Consider the following 26,286-nt stretch of genomic DNA (forward strand, 5'->3'; position numbering starts at 1 on the left):
TGGGATTTCTTCCTACATTAGACTTTCTGAAGCTACCGTGTACTTGGTAACAGTGATATTATAGGTTGTGAAATTCATAATTTTTCCATTATCCGCTAACTTCACGACGCGTTCAGCAACACCAAGACATTTGCGTTGAATTCCTTCAAGCCGACTGTTTGGCAACATGTGGCCCGCTGCATTCAATAAGTTGTTGATTTCCAATAGACTCTGAGTATTTAATGAGGAGGACGTGTACGGCGTCTTTTGTTTACCAGCTCTTCTCCATGGACCTGGTCAATAGGTTCAGTTTGACTGTGGGTAAGAAAACAAATTGGGATGTAATGGGGGTCATATTGGACAGGATTCTGTGGCCCCACCACAAAAATGGGAAAACTAGATTAAAGCTATTAATTATGTTGGAGGAAAAAGCTCACACTCATACTGTATGATGGAATGAGTGTGACGGTGACTGTCTACTTTCATATAAAGCTTTTAGTCAGTAACACGTTTTTTTGAAGAACATATTTTCTGAGAAGATTAATTTGGCTCATTCGAAGAAGCGGTGATTTAAGATTTTTTCTTTTCATCCGTCTGTACCACTGAGCACATGCTGACGTGGTGTGCGGAGCATAAAATCTATGGCATAAGCTTTAATCCCAGAACTGAGAGCATTGAACAAAATGTATAAATATTAATTTGCTTGGAGAAAACTTTGAAGGATGTCAACATCGAAGAAGGTGCTCGTCACGTGGTTGAAGAGTTGAAGTTATCATTCCAGTGTCAAACCTTTTCTTTTTCTGTTTCCTGACACTGGACTGCACTTTTAGAACCAGTTCATTTAGAACCACAACCACTAATATACTGTTTGAATGAGCTCCATTTATTTTTAAGGTGGTTTAACCTTCAGCTAATAATCTCTATATTCTCTCCCATGGTTGATGGTGTCTCTGTGAGAAAACAGCCCTGTCGCAGTTGAGCTCAGAGTGTCATCTTTTGGAAAGAGCACATGTTGTTTCCTGGAAAAAAGCTTGGCGCCCTGACCTCTCTCTCCTTTCTGTTTCCATTGTTCGCTGTGATTTCTCTGGTTTAGCTCTGACAGGCTGATACAATGAATTGGAGACTCCACAAAAGAGACTTTTACGCTACATTAGGCAAGGCTCCCACGTGCTTCTTTGACACAAAAATACAATTTGTTGAGACGGAGACGTTCATCTTGGCAGAATCTCTGCTGATGATGGGCCCCTTTTCTTCTCTGCTCTACCTGCTCTGTTGAAGATGACATTAACGCTAGCATTTATTATTTTCAGAACGCATATAGCCTTATCAGAAGCATTCAAATGGTGTGTGGCAATTGAAAGCAGGCCGTTGGGCAGCATGAATGACTTGTGAATTACCTGTGGCCTTGTATCGCAGAAGCATAAGTGTAACCTCTGGAAACCTGACACGTAGCTGCGGTAACATCCGTCCATCGATGGAAAAATTAGCTCGTTGTTTGTGACAACAGCTCCGGCCCCTGTGGGATCTCTTAGTTTGACGTCTGTCGGACAAGGCGGAGCGGATGATTATTCACAGCTGCAGTAGCGACCTGAACACCAGCACGGTGGGCTTCCAGGTCATCGCGTCAATGAATCAATTCTCTGTGTGCTTACACGTGAAATAAGACCTAATGAGAAGTGCATCAAACTCAGTTACAGGGCAGCAGAGAAAATCACCACTATCATCCCGGTGTAATTTCCTCCTCAATGCTGTGTGGTCAGGGGAGCAATTCCCCCAACTGCTAACTCGCCGATTATCTCTGTTGGAGCTGTTCTCAAATTGGCTTCTGTTACACATATTTGATGAATCACATGATCTGCTTTACATACTCCTATACCATTACTGGTGTCTTTACTGTGCACTCATGAGATCAAACACACACACACACACACACACACACACACACACACACACACACACACACACACACACACACACACACACACACACACACACATAATCTCTACATGAAATAGCAGGTCTCATTTCTCCCTGGGAGCAGAAATGGAGCGTATTGTATATTGACTTGTTTTGATTGAAGCCCTTTGATGGGCATTTGAGAAAGTTTACTGGCGCATTTTGTTCACTGGTGAAGTCTTTGATATTGATGGGCAGGTGTGTGGAGGGTAATAAGTAGCTGGTGTGAGAACGCGCTGACAGACGGCAATACGTCTGCTGGAGAATACCTCACGCATCTGCTCAAATGTGAAAACATGAGGGCATAAACGGGAAAATGCTCATTTTCAGTATACTGTAGCTAGCAGTAATTTATAGAAAATTGAACATTATCAGGGCGCTATGTATCTTTCAGATGGGCCTGTGACAGTCATACGTTTATGCTATTTGCAGGAGAAAGCTGTCAATCAGTGGAGAACGAGATGGCGCTTTTTTAACTTCAGGCTGTTGTTTCCAGACTCAGAGAGAGACCATTATTCAAAATTGCTGATCCATATGATATTCATGGATAAAATAAGCACTGGTGAGCCAGGTTCTGGGGGGCTTTTAGTCAGAGCCTGTGGGAAGCATCGTTCATTAGAATAATTTGACCCATGTTTCGCTTTAAAAACTGTGCCGATCCCGTACAGAAGAGTGACAAACAGAAGGAAACCTTAAATAATGAGTAGGGGAATGTAGTGATGCTGCTGTGTCTGGGAGGCAGGGAGAGCAAATACCTTTCACTCGTGTGTTTGGAAACCTGTAATTTCTGCCTTAAAAGGAAGAATTGTTGCTGATGAGCCAGTTATTCTGAAACATCACTATTATGAAACATGCCTATCTTAGGAACTGACTCTTAAAAGATAACAGTCATCCACAGAACACCAAGGTAGCTGACGGGTGTAGTGAGCATGAAAATAACGTGAATCATAAGCTATTCATAGACTATAATCACACGCTCTCCAACATCATTATTAAAATACCAAACTAGCAAACACTGTATGTTTTAGAAAAGTGCTATTTAATCCCTCCGCTTGAAGTTCGGCTTTATTTGGTCTCTGCTGAAAGTCAGTCAGACTTTGCTTAAGTTTTTTTTCTTACACAATCACAGCATCACTAGTGGCGACGCATTTAATCATCTCCATGTTCTCATCCCTGATAATTAAATAATGAAACCCCCATTATCAGTGGTCAGCGTCAACATCTTTGAATTAAGTAGGCGCCTGCACATCAGCGCCGCACTTTGTAGCTCGGCTGAGACAGCTGGGTCAGGCAATTAATTATGATCAAAAGCCAAGTTGCCTCAACTTAAAAAAACATTTTTACCCACGAAGACGATAGAAGCTTAGTGTTCATCCCGCACACGCCGATAGACGAACTCTTGTCTCTGCATAATTGACTCCTGCTTGCCCCGTCTCTGCCGTCTGCCTCTCTCGCAACGTCTTTGGTCTTTTTACTCAGCCTTTCGTTGGACATGACCAGTACACGGCTTCCTTATAAATTTACCTTGTCAAGCGGTATTGATTTCTGTAGGTGAATTGTTAATGTGGAATCGTTTGGCCCCCGTGGTGGGGGCATGCCTTTCAAAGTGTCGTCTTTGATGAGTGTTTTTTCCTATAGTGTTATTTCATTAGAGAACAGAGGATGCAGCTCTGGCAGGAAGGGTTCAGCTCACCATGTTGTGATGTCCATCCATTTAAAACTTGTATGTGATTTAGTTCTGACTGCAGACTGTTACAAACTATTCCCTCCTTTATTCAGGCGTTTAGTCTCCGGAGCTGTGGCTGTTTAGTTAGTTGTGTGTCTCATATAAGCTGTCAGGCAGCGCCTGTATCCTGTAACCAGTAGTTGAACGGAGGGAAATTTAAAAAGGTCTCAGTCTGTCCCGTTGGCGCCAATCGTGGACACACACCTGCTTTTCTGAAGCTGTGATTTTGTGAAATGGTGCACAATAGAAAACAGAACATGAAGTGTTCAGCAAAGATGACCCACATAAATACCACAACAAAACAACAGGAAGTAATATAACATGTCCAATCTGTTTTTTGGTGGATTTAGGGTTTAGTCTGTTTACTGGAACTGAGAAGGGACATTTTGGGAGGTTAGAAAACATGGCCAAATAAATAGCACAAAACACAGTTCTTTTGATGAAAACTAACCCACGGTCTAAACTAGAGTTTAAAGCAAAAATAGGAACTCCTGAAATGTTATTTCAATCCCCAGATTGTAAACAGTTCAAAGGATAATTCTAGGCCCTCTCTTTTTGTATTTCAGCGAAATTTGATGAGTTCTGATGTGGTTTCTGATCATTGGTGTTTAGAGTAGGAAACTCCCTTGGTGGTTCCTGGCCTCCTCTGGGACTTGGAATGAACCTTTTAAAAATTCCTGCACCACAATTACAAGGCAGACATGTAGCAGGTCAAAGAAAGGACAGGAGTGACTCCAATATCTGAAACATGAGTCACACTTGCATCACTGGGAGAAAATCTGAAAAACTAATAAACCTACAAACAATACAGTGCATTAAAATGTGTGACATTACTAATTCCATCTAAATTTTAAATAGGAAAAAAGAGGCAAAGCCGAAATCAGATCTGCAATATGTGACAGGTCTTAGTGCCTCCACATTTTATCTAAAACAGAGCTGCAGCAGCACATATGGCAGAGTTGCTATTTAGAAACTAATTGTATTCCAGGCTCATAGATATAAGCTCGTCTAAGAAGCTTACTACAGGGACCCCTGTTCAGGGGAAAAAGCCTTATGTAGTCTGAAGATTAATTTTTACTATTTTCCCTACATATGGGCAGGAAAAGCCAAAGGGTGCCAGCAGCTCACAAAGTCTGTTACCAGCTGTTAAACACGGTAAAGGATCTGCAATGATAGAAGTAGCCATGGGAAACATTACGTGTGATGATTGCTCTGCACGTTACATAACAGTGGAGGAATACGATGCCATTTAACCAAAGCACCCCGTGGTGCAAAAAACTCCTCTGTTATTGCAGGCCTGTATTCCTGGGGCCTGACGCCTCAGTAAACATACAGTTATTTCTCAGGTAGTCTCAAAATCACCCCAATGACGTCATATGCCTTCTGATATATAAGATGCATGAGGAGGCTCGTATCGGCCAATAAATTGTGCAAAAGCTAAACTTGAAAATGTTCAGAGACTAAAAGAACAGGAAGTCCTGCAACAGATGGTCGAGCCCCCACAGAGCTAAGTTTGCACCGTGATGGAGTCGGTGTGGGATTAAATGGAGAGATGTTGAGACTAGATCCACAGAACTGTAGCAGCTTCCCAAGACACCTGCCAAACTCTGCTGCGAATATGTTTGTGATTTTATAAACAGTTTTCGATTTTAGATTTGTTAGAGCTCATTTATCACTGCTTTTACCTTGGTTACAGTGTTTTATACTGTATGTTTTTGTTCACGTACAGTGTAACTGTGTGTTTAATGTTTGTTTTATCAAAAACTCTGGGACGTCATCAACAAATATTTATGGTACTTCATTAGGAAGTTTGTCTGTTTTGTCTTTTTTGTTACTGGTCCTGTATTTTCTATAAGTACTTAAAATTTAATTCTTCTCTATGAATTAGACTAATTGGTTCAATAATGAGCCGATTCAAAAACAAAAGCATGCTCAAGTTATTTTCATCTTCAGCCAGAAGACAAAGTCAGCCACAAATTGCTTAGGGCTCAATGCTAAGCTTTTGTCTTGGGCTGACGAAGGCGATGATATTTACCCTTAGGTAATGACACGTATCAAATAACCAGTGGCTCCAGAGAAAGTGTTGGCACCATTAGCAACAACAATAACTTAACAATAAAACTCAAATCTCAGTGGAAGTTATTGATTCAGAGAACTTCCACTGTGTTCCGTGTAAATGCAGGTTTAGCAATCAGAAGTGTTTTGAATCCATTTAAATTTAATTCCTCCTCTATCATTGCTATTACAGCACAGCTATTTCCCTTTGTTTCTCAGAGACGTTAAATGGCTTAAACATGTTTTTTTCCAGTGCATTAGGGAAAATTACCTCATCTCACTTGCAGAATTAGCGCATGGATTTCCAGGCTAAATTGCCGCGAGCGCATCATATTCATCATCATCAGAAGTGGAGAATCAGGAATTTAGGTGTCTAATCAGCAGGAACAACAAACAGAACACACTTATCAACAAACAGCAGAATTCTGCTCCAATCACACTAAGAGACCTCCTCATACGCTTCGCATGCTCATCACATCTTGATGATCTGGATTTGCTTTCTAGTGCTCCCCTAAAATGAAGTGTATGGATTGCACTTGAATGTTGGGTCTAATTTGTGGGTGAAGTGTGGGGCAGAGTGGGGCGGGGTGATGAAAGCGGACTTGTGGGTCTGAGTGCAAACAAAACTCTCCAAACTTAGATACGGCAAAGGAGAGCGGTCGGACTGGTGGACGGGTGGACTGGGTGGAGGGGTGGGGAGGTGGAGAGGTGGGCGGGTGGAGGGGTGGAGGGGTGGGGCGACGACGGCTACGCTCTCACGCTATCGATTCCCCCCTGAGGTCCTGAAGACCAGCAGCGGCGCTGGAGCCGGTGAATGGACCTCTTTTGTGTTGCGTTCCTAAACGCGGGCTTGTTGTGACAATGAATAAACCACAAAGTTCTTCTACATCTTCAATCTTGTTGCCTTTGTCGATAATGCAAGCACTCAACTCCCAAAGAAAAGACTACAGTGTGATTAGGTGTGTGACAAAGCAGTTTCAGACAGAGCATCTGAGCAAAAGTCAACGTTCTCACAGTGTGGAGTTAGAGTCTGGCAACAAAGCTTTTAATAGGTCCCTCAAAGAGTCTTAGACAACATCTGTGGATCAGAGGAGCTCCTCATTGAACAGTCTGTCTGCTTAAGACAGTGAAACTGATAAAGAGGTTCCTGTGGAAGTGGACACAGAGGACCAGTGTGAAACTGTTGTTATCGCTTATGGTGCTGTGTTCCCACACAGCCATCATCCGTAGGGTCAACAGCTGCTGGATGTTTAGCAGGCCAAACCCCGAGCGAGCACCGTGGGCCTGCAGATGCTGCTGAGGAAACTTAAAATTCACACCTCGTGAGGGGAGGACGCAGATGTTTGCATATTAATTGAGTTGGGATGGAGAGGGAGTGTGTAATGGAGCAGCTGCACTGCCTGCCTGTACCAGAGCCATGTATAGTACACGCCACAGACGGACGTGCTCGCTTCATCTCGGGAGCGTTTTTGATGCCTTTACTGTACGTGCCACATTCAAAGAGTGCACCGCAGTCAGTACACGAAGGTAATATTAACGTACCCACTGTACAATATTGGCCATATGATTGCATTTAAAGAAGGTTTTTTTGCTCCCCTACGTTTGGGACTGTCCTTTAGTGAAACTCAACAGTGCAGGTTGATGGAAACAGCAGCTGCAGGTGATCAGCTCATACTTAGTTTCATTCCAGTGTACGGCAGCATTTTTCAACACAGTGTGTGTTGGTGTGTGTGGGGACGGGCTAATACACCTGTTCATCATCAAACGACAGCTACCGTAAATACTGTAGTAGACCATCTCATGGCAGCGCGTGGCTCTTTTCTAGGAAATTTATTGGACATCAATTTAATAATGATAGCGTATTTTGCTGTGCCTCGCAGTAGAGAAATAATGGTGCATTCACTGTTGATTACAGGCCTAATGTGGACTGTTCAGGAAGTAAAGTGTCATCAGCAACATTAAATGAGCTGCTTTACAGCAGTTTAACCTAACTTTCTACATGTTCAGCCATCGTCTTCTGTGCAACATTTTTAGTTTTAATTAAGCGTTCGTCCGTTCTACTCAGCTGCACAGATGCATTGGGTGAAAGAAAGGATTTGACTGCTCCTTCCAGCGCTGCCTAATTATATAACTCTATAAGTAGGTACTGCAGATGAGTGGCCATTTATGTCTGCATCAGAATCAGCCCAACGCATTTCCAGACATTTACGCAAAAGGCTCCTTGTTTGAGGTGTTGTTTAAATGCCACTGCTCATATATTGACATGGAGGAATTGTGTTAGAGGTGGACACAGAACATGGTGCATGGAGGTGTCTGAATAGAACACTATATCAGACACAAATCTATTGATCTGTTCATTTAACAGCTTCAGGAGGCCATAAATCTCACTTCAGACACACCCACCACAAGGGGAACTGGTTAGAACATACTGAGCCTGATTGCTTAGAAGGTAAACAGGAGCTGCATTGTGTCATTCGGGTGGATTTCTCAAAAATGAGTCTGAATAGTAACTGGAATTTACAATGATAGTTGTGTAGTGGTAACTTGAGCTGCAATCAGCAAGTGCTGCAGTTTAGAACTAAATCTGGGAAAATCAGGGCAAATCAGGCTTTTGCGTGCTTCCAGAAATGAATGCAAATTGCCTTACTGTATGCAAAGACGGGGGGTGAAAGGCATTGTGGGTAGTCAGAGTGTGGTTTCTACTACTCTTGCGTTGCTCTCAGCTGTTTACACACAGAGGACAGTGTCACAGAGCAGACACACTGATGACAGTGGGCCTGCTCCTCCTTCGCTCAAAAGCCCAGGGCACTGAAACTGGGAGGTTGCAGGCTAATAACATGTGTCTCCTTTGCATGTAAATAGTCAACACGTCAACCAGTCAGCAGGATCAGAAAAGATGATATTGGTGTTGGATGTTTGAATGTTGTTGAAGTGTAATGGCTTTACTTCTAATAGAAGATTTGCATAGGAATTACTGGCTTGAATTGGTGGTTGCACGACACGCGCTCCAGTGATGGCCTCATGATGACTCCTGTAATGCGTTCCCCACTAGATAAAGGGCATAAATAAACAAATCCATGTGTGCAACAGAAAGAAATGATCAGTTGATATAGATCTAGATATAGGCAGCGCTGGGCGTGACCTCGCGGGGGCTTCTCTGCACTCTACATTTCCTGGAGCGTGTGGAGAACGATGAGAGAGCTGTCATTGTGCCAGACTGGGAATGTAATGCAGTGCGTATTTAATCTCTGATTAAACATCGCGGCTGGTAGTCCAGGCACGTCCTCCGTTTCAAACCCTGCTCTCTTTGGCGTGCTCAGAAAAGGCCGTTTCATTTTGCAGCGAATGGACGGAGCGCGGAGCGGTCGCGGCCGCCCCCGCGGGAGGGGCGGCGGCTGCCCTGCCGCCCCCTCCAACCCTTCTATTTCTGACGCAAAGAAAGAAAGAGGGCTTGGAAAAAGGCCGCCTTTCCCCCTTTTTCCACAGCAGCGAGGGAGAAAGCGTGAGAACAGTCACTGCAGGGCTTCAGGAACATTGTATCTGTCTGTAGCATGAAAAGCCTGGCAACAGAATGAGAGAATGAGAGGGAGGCCTTTTAGCAGAGCTTGGCTCCGTGTGAAGGGGGAGGGGATAAAGTGAAAGAGCTCACTACTTCCCTCTAAATTAGATTAAGGTGAGTATTGATTGGGTAATAAATGCCAAAAGGGCTGTACTACAGTACCACCTACACCAGGAGCTGCTTCAGCGTTTCTTGAAGGTAATGAAAGCGCTAAGACAACTATCTTATTACAGCACATTTACACCAGTGTATCACACACCACTAAAACAAGAGCAGGCCACAAATGGACCAAATGGAATTGGAGTTACCACACAGCGAGCACCCGTGGGTCTTCAATTCAAGGTGTTGCTGCCGCACAGTACAACGCGGGGATAACTCAGGGCTGCGATGTTAGCAAACTCGCTGCCTCAGCAGAGACAAGAGATATGTTGCTGATAGTGGCAACTCGCTGAACGCCGGCCCCGGTGCCAAAACTCAAGCCAAGACCTCTGTTTTGCGCCCTCATAGGAAGAACTCTAGGACATTAATCTGTGCTTAAGCTGCCTGGCTTCCAAAGCAGATGCTTGAGAAGGATAAGGCAACTCTGTGGGAGAGGAGCCCCCTAAGCCTTGGTTGGATAAGGGGGAAGGCAGCAGATTTACTGGCTACCGTATCTGTTAGATAGGACCTCACAGAAAATATATGATTTTTGTTATCGTCCTCCTTGTTAGTATGAGAACAGCATGTGCTATTCAAGGCAGCACCACCACTTCTCGGTGTAGATATTCTGGCTTGTTGTTGATGTAGTTTAATAATCAGTGACCCTAAAGCAGCGGGCGACAGACCTCACACAAGAATTTAAATCCACATAAACACCAGACAGCGGCCGTGTTTACCTGAACCCCGGCAAAGTCCTGCAAAATAGTTTAACCAGTCCAGAATATAATATACAGTACACAACATTTCACTGTTATCAGTGTAAACGGCTCTACGTTGGTGGTCTTAGGAGGCAGCTCCTCTATGAGAGTCGATTCTGATTAGTCTGCATTTACACCAAACGGTAGAAAAGCGCCATTTGTTCCCACCTGCAGGAAAAGAGGGCCCAACATCTGGAGAATCGGGGCCAGATGTTGTCTGGAGTTGCCTTTTTCACGCATCCCAGCGTTTAGCGGGAGAATTTTCACACCACCAGTGACAACTCGCTGGAATTGTTGTGATCCGCTGCTTCCGTTTTCCTTCGAGATGATCTCGAGGAGCTCCCACTCGGCTGCTGAACACATCACCGCCGCGTGTTTGGATTGTCGCTCGTCGCTGTGGTTGCTGCCGCTGCTGTTTTGGGTCGCACACCCTGAGCCTGGTTCTGCTGGGGACGGGTTCCCCACTGTTCTTCTCCAGCCACGTCTCTGTGTTTCTGTATACATTAAGTCTATGCAGTTGCACTTTTGTATTCTATTGTCGAGATGACTTTTGTTGTGAATTGGTTCTGTATGAATTTGAATGGAAATGGCAGCGTAAAGTGCATTTACTGTCCAGATCCAACTGCTCAGGGATTTGCACTGTGACGTGCGGCTCCGAGTAATGTGTAGATAAGATAACGGGATGCGGCGCACGTCTGGAAGCAGCTTTTACTTTTAAAACTCCATGAATTTATTTTATGTGCTGTAGATGCTGGGCTTCAGGTGGACACAACGCAGCTCTGCTAAATCTGTGGCTCCAGATTGGGCGAGTTGTTGCTCCTCCTAATGGTGGCGTATGCTTCCTAACGAGCTGCATGGTGTCCTGTATATGTTCAAGGTCAAGGGGACTTTATAGACAATAAGGATCATCTCATCTCTGCATAAACACTCTTTTTTTTAAGCCTTTCTGCTCAGTTGTGTCGCCAGTGGAGCACTGAGAGAAAGGCAATCTGTGCAGATCATGTGATAATCTATGGGTCATATCACAGACGCAGGAGACCGAATCAATAGACGTCCTCATGTTTTCACTCTAAGTGCTTCATTTATAATTCACTAGCTTTATATATGTTTATTGTATTAAATATCAGGCGAGTGGGATTGCTCCTGTTATGCATCATACAAAGGAATTACTCACCTCCTCGCTGTGTTTATTTCTCCATCAACAAGCGCTACGTCATTGTTTCCCCTGATTGAGTGGGATGAGAATCACGGCCTTGCATCCCAGCCTTCGTAAGCGCCCGCATTTTATGTGTTTGTCGCCCTTAGTAATCAGTATCTCAGGGATCTGTTTAACGGTCTGAGACAGTTTAGTCAACACATCCCATGATAAACAGCCTATTTCTGCCTAGTCGCTAGATTATGTTTTCAGGGAGCAGTGCATCAGCATTTAACAATATGTTATTTGGGCCTGTGTGGTCTTACGCCTGAGCATTTAATAAAAAGCCGATAAAAAATGATGCTGGTCACAGCGCCGAAGGCAGCGCTGCTAAATCTCCGCACAAAGCATATTCAAATACACCCGTGTGCTTGCCTGTCTTCCCATCCTGAAAACACTATTGTGTTTAGTCATTGAATTTTATGATTATGCACAACTCACCAGATAGGAAAATATAACAGACAGTAAACCCAATTACTGCAGCCCGACACCTACGTGGTTTGCCTCATGCCTTAGTTTATGGCAGTGACGGCTTGCTGTGACAGCAGAGCTTCAAACTCCACCAGTGGGTGTGTGTGTCATCAGAGTTTAAAGGTGTCTGCGTCTCCGTATCTTTGACTGACCCCTGTTATTTCTGCCATAATGCACCGTTTCCTCTTAGGCTACACAGTGTATGGAGAGAGACGCTTCCTTTCCATCACAGCCCGTACTTTAGGTCTTTAAGGAAATCATTTTACCTTTTTGACTTTTAGATAAGAGCTCAAATTAGCTGCTTTTGCCGAGAGAGGTTTGGTCTTTGCTTCAGCTGCCTTATCGCGTCTCCTGTAGAGGGATGTAGGAGCGGAGCCCTGGGGTTGGCACTGCTGTAGCCGCCGGGGCAGCCGACCTTTCTTGGCTCTGGGTTGCGTGTCACTGCGGATTAAATTGTGTTCAATATCATTTCAGAATTGTCCCGTACTTAAATTAGACACCCGCGATCACAGCTCCGACGCATTCCCGGCACCATTTGCACGGCTAAAACAGGTCACGGGCTGATGCAGTCGCAGGTCAAGGGTGTGCGATACGTGATGAGCAAAGGGGAAAAAAGCGCTGTGGAATTCAGCACTTCCCTCAATACTCCAGCTGTCACACAAAGGACACGCGGCACATCGAGGCGCGACGCGCACACACGCACACAGGGGCTCCCGACGGAATGTGCGACCTTTAACCTTGATACTTCCAGACAGTAATTAAAGGCAGACAGTGTATTATGTGACAGTGTGCAGTTGGTTGGATGGCGATAGAGAGGCACGGGGCAAGGGGGCCTTGGGGACCAATGTGAAGTCCAAAATAGACCTTGGAGATTAGAGGTCCTGCTGAAAAGCACCCCAGCTTGTGCAGGAATGTCACAGCTTGCCATGATGTTGAATTAAGGCCGCCAGCATCCTTTCCTTTAATGACTAAATTCCTGTGTGGGGTCAACAGGTGACTCCCACCAGCCAGCCCCTCCCAGCCAATGCGTTACAGTCAAGCCTTTCACTGACTGTCTGCTGGTTGGAGCTGTTAATTTATTTTTAGTCATTCAACAGAGGTACCACAGGTCTATAGTGTCCTAGTTACACAACACATGAACAGGCTGCTTCAGTATCAGGTCACCCACTGTTGTGTAAGACATTGGGTTTCATTATAACACAGTGTGTTGTTCTACCTTCCGCTGCTCCTTCAACTCGCGCTTGCCAGCGCACATTATTAAAACTCACAGCTGGACATTTTATCGTCACTTTGGCAGACGAGTCATTTCGGCTGCATTGTTTCTGAGGAGAAAAATGACGCGTAGCTCCTGTTGGAGGATAATACAGAGCAGAATTGTATTGGCACGACGGAGTGCGGTTAACTTCTGAGTCATGCTGCAGATTTGGAGGATTAGCAGAAGAACAATGAGAATCTTTCAGGGACTCAGATAAGCATATTGTGAAAATAGATGGGCAGCGATCGTGCCAGAAACTTTTTTTTTTCCTTCAGGACTGACTGATAAGAGCCTAAGATATGGTCTTAGAATTTGTGTGATGTGAAAAATTAATTAAACACTGAATGTGTAAAGGAAGAAAACATCTAATTTAAGCACAATCTGATACAACATCAAAATCCTTGCGTGTGTAATTAAAGAAGACACCATTAAGCTTCTCTCTTTGTAGCAGCCTTCACATGCAGCACCCAGGTTGGTTTTAAATGAGACACAGTACAGTATGCAGTAAAATACATCATCTGCAAGCTGCTACCTGGGAAATGATATTCATTATGTGTGAGCTCTTTCTGGCACCAAATGCATCTCTGGGTCTCACAAATTAACTGAGTGCCAGCCTACAGACTTGTTTTGACGCAATTTGTCATGCCAGCTTCATTTGCCCTGTTTAAAGCGGCAATTAGAAATTGGCTCCGTCGGCAAAGCCCTTGGGAAAGTCACAGCGATACAGTTCCTGACCTTCGCACCCGCCAATGCTCGGTTGCCAGTGGCCTCGTTGATGATCAAGAGCGTTACGTTTTTACACCCTGAAGGACGCTCAACATGTTAGTCCCCCAGGTGTAATCCAGTGATGCATTGTGCTTCATTACCATTTCAAAATGCAGAATTACCTGTCAGCGCTCTATTGGGAGCCAATGTTGCCAGCACTCCCACATCCGCAGTAACAAAGGGTGCTGCCTCTTAACACATAGATTGTCATTAAACGAAAGCGGAGCTATTTGTAGGTTCATTAATTACACCCTTTCACACACCACTTCCCTTTCCCCGGAACAAAGGGAAGGTGAACGAGGACTTCCATTTTTGCTGTACATCAATGTCAGATTACAGCCGTCCCGGCTTCGACTTGCTTCTCGTGCTGCCTCTCTGTGCCCTGGAGATATGCGATTAATTATAATGAAGCGGGGAAAAAGTGACATTGACGTCGGCGTCTATACACTGTCACCTCAAGAGTCATGGCCGTGAAATTGAAGGAACCTGCTGAGAAATTTTATGATCATAACATGTCTCGGTTTAAGTCGGTGATTTCCCACGTCGCAGCTGGAGGCGTCACTGACACGCCGCCGTTCTGTTCCACTGCCGTTAGCTTAAAGGCTACCGCCAGTCTGCTTTCCCAGTATTGTTTGTTCTAATGAGTAACTGGAAGATAGCTGGTTGTTTGCCACGGGATGTGATGCTTTCCTGTACATTAGACATCACTGTACATTAAGGATGGAAGAAAATGGGGGAGGGCAGCATTTCCCACTTTTCATAAACCTAAGTGAATGAGTCACTTAGCAGTGACCAGCAAACAGCCTCTCAGCAGGAAGCGTTTCCACTCTGCCTAATATTACCCCACACAGGAACACGCATCCACAGAGGAAGCTGCTGTCGTGACATATGTTGGGCGTGTAATTTCCATGACTGATCTGTCACATTTAACGTCCTAAGTAAAAGAATAAATCATAATACCGGCATGTGTCACACTGCACCAGCGACCGAATCAGCCTCTCTGTGCAATAAAGCAACAAAGCTAATGGAAGCCACATTTCCATCTCCAGACCCTCGATGAATGAGACAGATTTGATGTGGATGTCTCAACTAGTGCCAGCTGTTTGAATACGTGTGCGAAATGTCACGGCCCCTTAACACAAATTGCAGAAAATTTAAACGTGCATGATTGTGTCTGCGCAGAAAATAGCTCCTTTCACTTCATAATAAGGTGTTTTTCCGAGGTTGTTGCCCTGATGCATTATGGGCGAAGCACTCGAGCACACTGGAGTAATGATCTTCACTGTTTCTCTATCTGATAAGAAGTGTGGCGTTACGCTCGATTTATGGCCGTGTTCATCTGTGAGCCTCCATAAATTTTCTACAATTATCTTTTAGGTGCAGACGTGCATTTGAAATATTTCTTAGCAATCTACACTGAAGAATAAGAAAAAATGGTCAAATTAAGCAATTATTCAATGGAACATTTCAGTGACCTGCAGTAAAGGTAATGGATGCGTTTCCTTTCCTGTTAAGTTTAGTGAATACCAAAATATTTACAGACGTGGAATATTGCAGCTGATGAATGGCCGCAACCAGAGAGCACACATATTGTGTATGGTATAATTAAATGATATTTTATCAGTAGTGTGGTTTTAGCCAGTGGTGTGAGAACAAAAACTGAAACATTACCAAGATTTTATGACTTGATCTCACAAGTGCAAACCGCAGTAAAACTTTAATGACTGCAGGCACCAGCCCAACACCAATGATACAGTAAGCTTTGCTCATATAGCACAGTTTAAACAAAGTGCTTCACGGCAGCCGTGAGGGAAGTCGCATAAATAAAACAAGAAGAAAGTGTGACAAGGAAAATGAAATAAACTTCTCAAAGGAGCAGACCGTGTCTGTAAAAAGTGGTGCTGAGACAGTGCTTTAAAGGCTGGACGGCTTCATCATGGCAGGCTGATCCGACGCCCGGCTGCTCCGCCGACACCAGCAGGGTCACGTTTGTTCTCTAACCCGCCCTGCAGATGTGTGAACGAGCGGCGCCGCGCTGCAGGAGCGCGACTGGATCATATCAAGGTCGCCTTTCACATCTACAACTCGGGGATAAAGCGGGCGACTCTATTAAAATAATCAGAGGAATCTTGAAAATGTGCCTTAAACCTGTGATTAGTGCAGCGATAGACGGATTAGAGAGGGATATAATCCCATCTCCTCATTGTTAATGTTGCACATCTTGATCAGGTCTGACCAGCTCTACAATGCACAGATTGTGCAGAGCTGTAGTTCCAGCATTAACCTTCGTACAGGAAGGACTGTAACCACAGCATTATTATAATCACTCATCTCAGCTACCTGCAATAATCCCCTAAAGCTAAACTGCCTGTTGTAGATGAAACCTCCAGCATCTGTCTCAACTGGTTGAGTGACTCAACTGGAGACAGTAACTGGGCTGATGGTACAGTTCGCAGCCCTGCACGTCAGCACTGTGTCACAAACTGTGGTGCAACTGAGTCACATTTGCATCCGGTGTCAAACAGCGCTGCAGAATTTTAAGATGACTAAATTTTAAGGTGATTCATGCTTTAATCACAAGCGCTTGATTACCACCTGAAAAGCTTGTTAAGGTCTGACATTTAATTTAGCTGCGGAAGTCGTTCGCTTGCGTCAGGCTCACTATCATTTGCTAAATCACACGCTTGGTAAAAAGTGTTAAATGACTAAATGAAAATGTGAATATGAATTCTGCTAAAACAGTGAAACGTATGACAGATGGAGGCAAACATACATAAACTGACAAGACAGCAGGCCAGTAAACAAATGCACCCCCACCGTTCATCAGACTCAAATCAAACGTAGCCTTTCACTCTGCTCCACTTGGGGCTTGTACATAATTAACAGAATTACAAGTATCAACACTGAATATTCAGATTAACCTGTGATCTGATGATGTGACCCGACCTTCGCGCTGCTGCTGATTCACACAAGCGGGACTGAGTGCCGAGTGTCTATTCTCACGTTTGATCTGGACCTGGAGTGTTTTTCGTGACCTCACCTAAATGTCTTCTGCCAACATTCTCCAACTTTGATCTGCGCTATCCGGCCCTCATCTAACGAGGTTTGTCTGGGGTGGTGATTGAAGGCGATGGGGTGAGGATTAGACACTGACATTTCTCTGTCATCTGACACCACAGGGAACACGTCTCAGCTTGGCCTGTACCAGCGCCGTGTCGGCTACAACCTCCAATTCTTCACAGTCCCTGACAGAGTTTTCTCAGAAAAAGGAAAAGAAACACATTTGTGATAGATTTTTTGCTAATTGATTGAGCGTGCAGCGTGTAATATTGCAGGAATCCTCACATGGAGTGCTGTCACCAGTGAAGGTTGTTTGGCAATTTTTGCCTAATAGATGATGTAATAAGATATTTGTTGTTTAATTTTCCATTTGACAGGCTAATTGATTAATTGAGTAATCATTTCAGAGCCATAGATGATTACTTTACGTTTCTAATCCAGAAGGTCAGCCGCACCTCGTACGCGCGTGTCACTGTGATGCCTTTGATTGATGTGACTGCAGAGCAGTTTGTGGATGGATTAAATGCGGACGTCTCTGGCGCGTAGCAGCGTGTTTTATGTTAACTTGGATTATGTGAGCGTAAATGAATGTGTGTGCACGTTTGCAGATCCTCCATTAAGGCTTTGTGTTTTGGGAGGTTAAATATCTGATCTGTTGAACATCACATAAACAAACAAGCACCACTCTCAGACATAGGAGTGGATTTCATCCAGCCTTCATCCTGACTTAATGAGGCCTAAACTCAGCCTATCCCTCTTGTCACCTTTATCTAGTTAATGGTACATGGAACATCTTTGTTGATCATGGCTCCTTCTTCTTTATAATCTCCCACTAAACCACAGCTGACCCTCGCAGGCTTTCCTCTGCTTCAGGATCCAGATTTGTGTCTTGTCATCCAAAATGGAGATGTATGGGCTTGTGCCGCCAGCCTCGATTGAGCCTTGACGTGTTGCAGGGTCTCAGGTGTCAGGAGCCATTTCCCGGCCAGGGTCCCGACCAGAACAAGATTAGGTCCATTTATCTGATTCCAGATTGCTCTAAACCTATTTCAACTGTCATTTACTCGGTGAGTGGGTCATTAGTCCTACATCTGTTTTGTTTCGCGTGGGACCTGTTGTTGTGTTTCCGTGTGCGTGTACCTGCATGTGTGTGTTAGGGTATGATCACATTACACTGGATCAGGAGTGTTGTATGCTACATATAAAATAAAATCATTTGCCTGTCAAATTTACCAAGACAAAGCCAAGGAGGACGAGGATGGCAGTAATGGCTGATGTTGAAGGAATCTTAATAGAGAGCTGTGCAGAACGACGTGCCAGAAGTCTGACGAGGTTTAATACGTGTGCATATCTGTATTTGTGCTGGTTTGCGAGTCTTGGGTTTCACTTTTCTAATGCATCTTTCTGCTTTTGTCGTCTGATGAAGGACGAACGCACAAAAGTCAAGTGCAAAAGTGATACATGACACGTTCTGACCTGGCGATTGAAACACGCGGCATCTTTTCTACTCGGCTGATTCTTTTGGAAGCAGGGCAAATTGAAGCGAAAGCCCTTAAGAAATGCAACATATTGCCTCACTTGGTATCCAAAATACAATAGAATGCATTGGAAATCGCATTGATTTCTTGGGCTGTGCTCGACTGTTCAGGAGTGAAATTCAATCTGGTAAGAAATGAAACCTACTTACTGTTACGTTGGATTTTCTTTTAAAAGATTACAATGACTGAGGCTTTTACAAATGACTGTGGATGGGTTTCCTCTCGGTAAAGTGGCATTGAACTTCTTTGTTTATTCTGTCACATCCCGCCAGCCTGAATTAGTCTTATACTTGATGATGGGCTTCAATCCAGATCAAGCTCAAATGCAAACGGTAAACAGCTTTTGTTTTTGGGCTGCCTGCCGTCCATACAGTCAAGGCTGATGGGGAAACAATTTGATAAATCTGACAGGACTCCCCCAGTGGGGTAACGGCAAGTTACCTCTCAGAAGATTATAGAATTATCTTTTTTAAACTGGCAATTACCTTTCCTTGCAGATGACGTAAGACGGCGAGGCTGCCAGGAAATCATCGGTTATTCAAAGCAGGTTGGACGTGTTAATAAACTGCTAGTGTGAGCAGGAAACAAACAGGCGCGCCTCATGGGAGAAAGCACAACACATCTCAAAGAGGCACGCAGATGAGTTGATGAATGTGGGTCAGAGGGATCAAACGCGTAGAAATGAGGAGGCGAGGGATGAGGGAATAGAGAGTGCAGGGGGTTTATTATGTCCATGAAGTAAAATGCTAAAGGTACAGGGTCATTGTCTCCAGCTGATATTCCAGCTACATGTAGATATGATATGAGCTTTGTGATTAGAGACCTCGTCTACATTTACTGTATTCGTACACTTAGCTCATGTTGTCACACACAGTGGAGCCTAGAGACATTGGTTTTATGATTTTAATTAAACCATATTCTCCCTGCGTCGACAACAAGCTCCTATTTAGAGTAGCACCTCAATAACTGACTTGACTTTGCCTGGAGTTTTTCATGGGTTGAACCAGAAACAGTGTGAAAAGAGGAAAGAGAGCAAATTATGACCTATACTACATCTATGTTATAAACAGCAGCAGTGTTTCAACACATTCTTTTTCATAGTGGAGTCCCTCCATAGTTTAAAGCTGAAATATGCAACTTTTGGGAATCCAGCTACTGAAGCATGAGACTGAAAATCAAATCTCCCATGGCATCACTGTGATACTGAGCCAAAATCTGTGAACTGTGTTTGTGCACTGTAAGCACTTACTGTAAGTATTGCTTCTGCGCTCTTATGGATTTTTTATTTTTCTTACTAAAGAAAACTAAGAATTCTCTTCATGAAAATGTAATAGTTGATCATTAAATCTTGGCCATAAAACATTGATAATGGTGAATATACAGTGTGAGCGAACAGAGTTTTATTGATTTCATGTCTGATTCTTATCAATTCAGATACTTGATTTGATTTCAAATGGTAGAAAAGAAAGAAAGGCTCAGATAACAAAGATCTGCTCTTTGTTGTGCCACAAAGTGCACAGGCAAGTTTACAAAAGTAGTACAGGTACTAAACGTTGCCTAAGTTAACGACGCCGATTCAGCTACTAAAAGCAATGTGCTGCTTTAACTATCATGTCGTTACCACTCGGTGACAGTCGGCAGTTTTCCCTTTGGTCAGCTTCCCTTTATGAGCAACGAGGAGGCCGTGTTACAGCCAGCTGTCCCTGGCTCTGCCTGAAGGTGCCTGTGAGATGCTCTGCCTCTGGCTGATGACCAGGCTGGAGAGTCAGGGCGAGTCTGTGCAGCTTTAAATGTTTGCTCAGATTTGATGTGCAAATAGGCACAAAGCCCATAAGGTCGCCGCCATTTAGAAAAGTGAAGCCCCACGCGGGTCTCACCTCAAAGAAGCATGTAGATGCAGAGTAGCACGCGGAGCCGGACTGGTTCTCCTTCAGACTCCCAATCCACCCAATGCACAGTATGTGTCCCCCCAGAAAGGCACCCGGGCAGCCCTGGAATCGAACCCGGCACTGTCCTGCTAACCACTACTGCTGCACTTTACCATCAGAAATGAGAGGTTTTTACAAACCTCAGACGAATAAAAAGCTGAAAGTGACGTTCGCCTCTTTAATTTACAAAGATGACAGCATTTTTTTAAACTGCTGGTTTATTTTCTTCTATCACTCGACTAATCATTTAATCGCTTAATCATCGCAGCATTTAATGGAGCATTAGTTAAAATGCTGTGTGTTGCTATTGCAGAACCATCAAACCCATAAATAACTATAAATCCTTTAGCCTATCGCACCGTTGCCAAGATTGATATCACTGTTTGCACTATTCAATAAAATGCTAAACTGGTGTTACAGCACAATGATTCCAACATTTATTAAAGCTACATTGAATTATGCTAAACTGTGATACAAGGCTGGTGCAAAGTTTAATCATTTGTTTTGTCAAATGAAATCCTACTTAGTTGATTCTTGTTGTTTCTGGTGGAGCAGCTCTTGTTCTCCCTTGGTTTTGTCCCAGTTACAGTAGGTGTTTACTGGTTTCATGCTGTTTCAGTCTAATACACAGTTGTGCATGGAAATTTTACATCACTGCCGCATTTGGAAGCAGTTGATCTGGGAACGAAGGTCCCGGAGCTTCACCAAAAAAGCCTCTCAATACTTTTCTCATTAGCGCTGTTCAAGGACTGTTCAGTACTTTTGAAAACCAAACTTTGTCTTGTGCAGCTTCATTTCTTGTTTTAATCTACAGTACATATGTCATATCCTCTAGTATATGTACTGTTGATGACTTTGTAATTACAAATATTGTGCATAATCACAATAAAGCTCCATAAGCCTCTACCCTAATCACATGGTACAGTACGTGTTCCCATCAGCTTCTTCCAGTGTCTCCCTCAAGAAGCCCCCAGTCCCACCCCCATAATGAGGACATTCTTCCCGTTGGAAGGTTAATGGCAGACAGAGAGCGGTACCTACGAATCCAAAACCTCCTGACTCCTCAGGCAATTTCACACAGAATCTCTTTCTTTTTTCTCACTGGAAGGAGAGTGCATTCACTGTGTGAATGAGTCAGGTAAATCCAATTCCAAAAGGCAATGGGATTTGAGAGGGGGAGCAAATTGCACCAAGGTGATGCTGGACTGGTCAAGAGACCCTTGAGGAAAAAAAGTTGGCTTGTTCCAACACAATAGAGGACACCTCTGTTATCTTTGCTGTTAGTCGTGTTTTTATAATTGATTTCCCCCTCCGGCACAATAGCTGGGCAATAATGAAAAGCCTGTCATTCCTGTTCCTTTGTGTTGCACGTTGATGAGGTCATTGGCTCAAGGTGGCCAGTCTGTGGACCGGGCAGCCCCCACAGAAGGTGGTCAAAGGGTGGAGGACAGGTACTGTAAGCACAGCCCGAGCTGCGCGAGGTGGACGTACTGTAAATGGAGGATGAGATGCGCCCTGTTGACTGGGATGTTGTCATAGTCGTGGGCCCTGACGTGTTCACTGCGCGCTGAGCAGAAGCAGCCGCCTGATGCTGCCACCGTGGAGAGACACAGCTGTGGCTGCTGGGAAAACGCGAAGAGGACTGCACTCACCTGCCTGAACGACCACCAGCTATTGCTTGATTGAGGCAGAAATGGTCATTAAACATTTAATTGTTAATATCAGCTCAATTTGTCTTAAAAGCAATGCACTGCAAGCTGCGCCTTCCTGACAGACTAATGCGTTCCATCAGAAAATAACAATTAAAGCTGCCACTCGTTGGATGGCAATTAGTAAACAGGGCTTCATCTTCAGCTCCCTGTAAAAGCCTTGTGATACCCGTTTGTCCCATAATTGCCCCAAGGCAAGTCCAAGAAATCGCAAGTTGAGCAGCCATTGTGGGAATCGAGGAGAATCTATATCAGCTTAATACACTCCAAGCTGTCACATGGCAAATCACTTAAGGCCATTGGATGCATTCAGAAGCTGAGGGTAATGAAGAGTTAGAGAGGCTCGCCTTCAATTTCTCTTATCTGGAAGTATTTTCAGGTGTAAGTGCTAAAGATGTCAGTTTCCTCCTGTAAAAGAAAATCATTGAGTGCGCAGCTCTTTGTTAAATTACAAACCTCAATTTTAAAGAGAATGACATGTTAATGTCATATTTTGATGGTATATAACAATCGATCACTCAGTGCATTCCCTGTGAATCTTCTCAGCGCCGCCTGCGGAACCTGAGTGTTTCTGATGGTGCAGCTTATTGTAAGTGTAACGTTATATGAACACTTTGAGCTGAATAGCGAATCCGGCTGATTCCTGTTGCCTCTGTATTTTGGCAGCGCTACTCAGTCTGGCAGCGTGTGTGTGTGTGTGTGTGTGTGTGTGTGTGTGTGTGTGTGTGTGTGTGTGTGCGTGTGCAGAGAAACGCAGCAGCTTGTTGCTGCACCTTTAAGTTCACCTCACGCTCACCTCTGAAGCCACAGATCGGCGTCGTGTTGTGAAATGACTGGAGCTGAACTCGGTGGCGCACAACAATAATCAAAGTTAAGTGTAAATTTCCGTGTGTGGGTTTTTCCCTCGAAGTGAACCGAGCCTATCGTTGGAGCCGAGCCTGCAGACCTTGCTCATGACAAACCGATGAGTGGAGGGGAAATACGACTTTGAATCATGTGCCTCTCAGACAAAGTTGTGACACGAGGACGAGGTAGATTTAGTGAGAATTTTCAGCCGGGAGAGTTTTAATCCACAGTCCTGCTTGTGATGCACCTGATGATGGAGACACCTGCGGGGAAGATGGGTTTTCCTTGAGAAAAAGGGAGTTTTCCTCCCTTATATCTCCCCTTCCTCCATCTAATCTGTGCACGTCATCACTCTCCCCTGCCAAGCAGCACATTCAACAGTACTGTACATGAAAAACGAGGAGGCGACATCACGATGGCAGCTCGCAGCTCACTTGTGCGCACGAAGGCGCTCCGCACCCCGGCGCGCATGCAGGCGCGTGCATTCATCACTTTCCCCGCGCAGCTCGCATCTTTCCTTCAAACGCGCACCTCCCAACAGGCCCCTGTGCAAACCCCAACCCGAGGTGACAGGCCTGGGATGGGAACAAAATCGCACTCTTCCAACTGGCAACCGAACCTCATTTAAATTCAGTCACACATAAAACATGGAGGCTCAGTGGGCCCGCGCTGAGCCCTGCCTCGCGTCTGTGCTGTGATCCACGCAGCGCGGGATCCGGTTCCTGAAGCGGGTCAGTTGTTGGATTGTGGGAGAAGGGGCGTGGCGCTGTCTCCCGTACGTCCTGGTTTACGAGTGTCTTGATTAATTGTGCAAGAACATAAGTCTTGTTGAAACAGAGCTTGTGTAATTAACTATCCACTCAGGGTCTGCCTTGAAATTAATAACTGTGATGTTTAATCAAGATTTACATCAAACAGTGGGACTACTGTATGAATATTTGCTCATACTGTGCCCCTATCAGTTTGACGATAAGCGATACTTTCTGTTATTTTCCCCCGTATTCCCAGCGGTGATTTTACTCAGAATTATGGAAAGGAGCTGAACTTGATCAGTAATATGTGGTATCAGCACCTGCCTCTGAGGTACAAGTTCTTTAATTAATTGAACAGTAATTAACAGTTAAAGTCGGGATCCTGAGAGAAAGTGAACTTGAAAGACAAATCTAAACTAATGAGGTTCTGCTTTGAAGTAATGAACTCTCTGGGTTTAGGGTAATCACACGCTTTTGGGCTCCAGCCCGTTTATCTACAAGACAGAGAGCTGCGTCCTGTATGTGGGGATTTACGACGTTGGCCCCGACTTGGACGGGAAGTAGGACAGAAAAACAGGATTTGCAGTGTTTTGGCTAATTATTGCCAAACACGGTTAAAATAGGGCTTCGTTTACCATTTGACATTTTGGGAGCAGTGGCTTCCCTGGTTGCTGTCACTTAGAATGTGTCAGAGCAGCTCAGACACTTTGCAGATGTGCAGCGCAGACTGATAAGCGGCTGCTCGTCAACACGAGCGCGACGTGTGCTGCAGCCCACACTGAAGGTGCAAAGTGATGCTGCGGCTTCAGACGGGGGCTGATTCAGTGAGGTTTAGGTGTTAAACCCGAGCAGCTCCTGTCTGTTTGTTAAAGCAGCCGATAAATAACAGAAATCCAGTTGCATTTTTAAGCATTCATTCTGAATTAACCTCCTGATTGAGAGTCTGCACTGAGACTTATTGATTTGTCCTTGTCAAGCCTGACGACGACGAGAACAAACTCCATCTTGTCTTTAGCTGAGAAGCAAAAGTCTACTCGTCTGAGATGCCGAGGAATCTTTTCCACATTTAGCTGCACGGCGCTGCTCGACTTCACCCTAAGAGACTTTCCAACGTTTCAAAAATCAAAACTAGCAAACAGCTGTTGATGTGATTTTTGAGACGTCGCGCTATTTGACTGAGGGATCATTCCAGACACGTCAGGTTCAGTAAAAAAACAGATGCTTCTTGGTATCAGTGGTGTGAAGACAGTTAAAAATAGGAAACGCTCCTCTCAGACGTGGTGTGTGTGTGTGTGTGTGTGTGTGTGTGTGTGTGTGTGTGTGTGTGTGTGTGTGTGTGTGTGTGTGTGTGTGTGTGTGTGTGTGAGGTGACAAAGGTGCAGGCACAGACGTACACTCACACCATCAGCCCGTCCACCTGACGCTTCCAGCACCAGAGGAGCGAGCCAGGCAGCGGTTATTATAGCTGCGCTGTCATTAATATCAGGTGTACTTTCTGAGGCATGCAGAGGCAGCGCTGGGGCTTAGTCATTGATGGCAGGGTCATTACATCTCGCTGGCTCTTGTCTACCTGTCTCTGCCTCCACAGGACACTAACAAACCCTGCTGCCTCCAGTGAACCATCCAGCACAGGAGCGCCCAGATAGAAAATAGCTATGGTGCCAGTCACCTGTGTTACTGACACGTTTGGGCTCCGAAGGGACGGAATAAACAGCCAGCTCATTCCTGCGCTTTATGAATAACGGTTATTAGGGCTGCTATCACCACGGGTCCTAAACTTTGGGGTCATGTGACCGTAAACAATGCCAGCGTGTCTAACTATGGACAATAAATTTTACTGTACAACCGCATCCGCACTGCCGCGAGCCGTGCACTCACCCTGAAGCATCAAAGCTCCATCAATAGTGGGATGTAGTAACTCAGCTGTTACCTTTATCATGGCCACCAGTCAACATTTAACAAAACATTTAGATAAGGCAGACAAGCAGCCAGTCACATGAAGCATACACTCACTGGCCACTTTGTCAGAGCGGCCATAATTATAAATGTAGCACATGGCTACGTACATAAAGTGGCCAGTGGATGCAGCTTCATTAATAAATATCAGGTTGTTGTGAAATATAAAGCATAGGCGCCAATTAGAGCTGCTGTAAACAGCATTCAAATGTTGAACATGTTCTCATCCTTATGGTGAATGCAGCACAGTGACAGCCAAGTGTCAGCATCAAGTCTGAATGACCCCGTGATCATTTAATTCACATAAACACATGGAATTTAAGTAAATGGCAATCAGTGCAGTTTATGTATAGTTAGTTGGGTGTTTTAACTACACAAAGGCTGCAGTCCTTCTTTCCTTTGCAACCATGAGCATTAATCATGCTTTGGTGTTGTAAGTGGATCGTCTATTACACGACTGATACTGGAGAATTATACTGTGGGAAAACTAATTAAATACTTTATCTAGGAAACATTTTGTGGATACATTCATTAACAACATTTTGCAACTTTGCATATATGCATTCATTACATTGTGAAGCAAACATTGCAGAATATCTGGTGTCTACTCAGTTTCTGTTTAAAATGATTTTAAATCATC

Source organism: Betta splendens, chromosome 17 (genome assembly GCF_900634795.4).
Source record: "Betta splendens chromosome 17, fBetSpl5.4, whole genome shotgun sequence".
In the NCBI taxonomy this organism is placed as follows: Eukaryota; Metazoa; Chordata; class Actinopteri; order Anabantiformes; family Osphronemidae; genus Betta; species Betta splendens.